This window comes from Aplysia californica, unplaced genomic scaffold (genome assembly GCF_000002075.1).
Source record: "Aplysia californica isolate F4 #8 unplaced genomic scaffold, AplCal3.0 scaffold00237, whole genome shotgun sequence".
NCBI lineage: Eukaryota > Metazoa > Mollusca > Gastropoda > Aplysiida > Aplysiidae > Aplysia > Aplysia californica.
In genome coordinates this window covers 544,086-545,695 of record NW_004797507.1, presented here as the reverse complement: position 1 = coordinate 545,695, position 1,610 = coordinate 544,086, and positions in this window count along the sequence as shown.

Below are 1,610 nucleotides of genomic sequence, written 5' to 3'. Positions count from 1 at the left end.
ATTATTATTATTATTATTATTATCATTATTATTATTATTACTATTATTATTATTATCATTATTATTATTATTATTATTATTATTATTATTATTATTATTATTATTATTATTATTATTAGTAGTAGTAGTAGTAGTAGTAGTAGTAGTAGTAGTAGTAGTCGTTGTTGTTGTTGTTGTTGTTGCTGTTGTTGTTTTTGCTGTTGTTATTATCATAATTATTATTTCTATTTTTAATTATCATCTTTACTACTATTACCACCACTACTGCTACTACTACTACTACTACTACTACTACTACTACTACTACTACTACTACTACTACTACTACTACTACTACTACTACTACTACTACTACTACTACTACTACTTTGACGATGGCGACGAAGAAAACCCAAGTTTTACGAACTGGACAGTATTTTATATTAGCATTGAAGAGATTTCGTCGCAGTAAGACATTTTCCTCTTTATTGTAATGAATCTATATTACTCTTTCTGATCCACTTTTTTTCAATCAGCATCTATGTCTCTGACTACTTTTTACCCCCCCCCCCCCCTCTCTCTCTCTCTCTCTCTCTCTCTCTCTCTCTCTCTCTCTCTCTCTCTCTCTCTCTCTCTCTCTCTCTCTCTCTCTCTCTCTCCCTCTCTCAATATTTAGACAAAAACAACCTTTCTTGGTGGAAAATTGAAAGCTGGAAACCCGCGTGATAATACTTTACACTATAGCTTTAGTACTACCAATGATGATACAACATAACCAGATGGTCCACTCGGCCAAAAAAGTGTCTGTCGGAAGTCTGCGCAATGGCTCAGGTGGCGCTGCAGTCTTTGTTTTGAAGCTCTCTTTCGTTTCTCCAGAAGAAGAATAGGAATAGCATCTCCTTGCGTGCGCAGATCGACTGCTGTTCATCAGCTGTTCAGGTTCGTTCAGTGCGGAGTTTTAGGTTGGGGGGGGGGGGGGTATTTTAATGACCTCTCGTCTCTCATTCTAAAGACAAATTAAACGAATAAAATAGTCGACTCTTCCACTGGAAAAGGTTTATTGTCAACGTTACCATTTTGAGAAAGCGTTCTTCAGATATTTGAGTTCTAATTTATTCAAAAACCTGTTTGGTTTCACTTTTATTGTTTTTCACACAAGTAGGGTAACTCTGTTTACAAAGTCCGCTCATTTGCGAAGAGGGCTCCACCGAATTTTGAGGACACTTTTTTAATTGGCTCAAAGAGAGGAGTGGACCATCTTGTTATGTATCATCATTGGTAATACCAATGACGCACTCCCTTTGCTGCAAATCGTAGATGTTATTATCTAGTAGACGACACGATAAAACACGATGATCTTTGTTATTAGTAGACAACACGGTATAAACACGATGATCATTGCTATTAGTAGTCGACACGGTATAAACACGATGGTCATTGCTATTAGTAGACAACACAGTATAAACACGATGATCATTGTTATTAGTAGACAACACGGTATAAACACTATGATCATTGCTATTAGTAGACGACACGGTATAAACACGATGATCTTTGTTATTAGTAGACAACACAGTATAAACACGATGGTCTTTGTTATTAGTAGACAACACGGTATAAACACGATGATC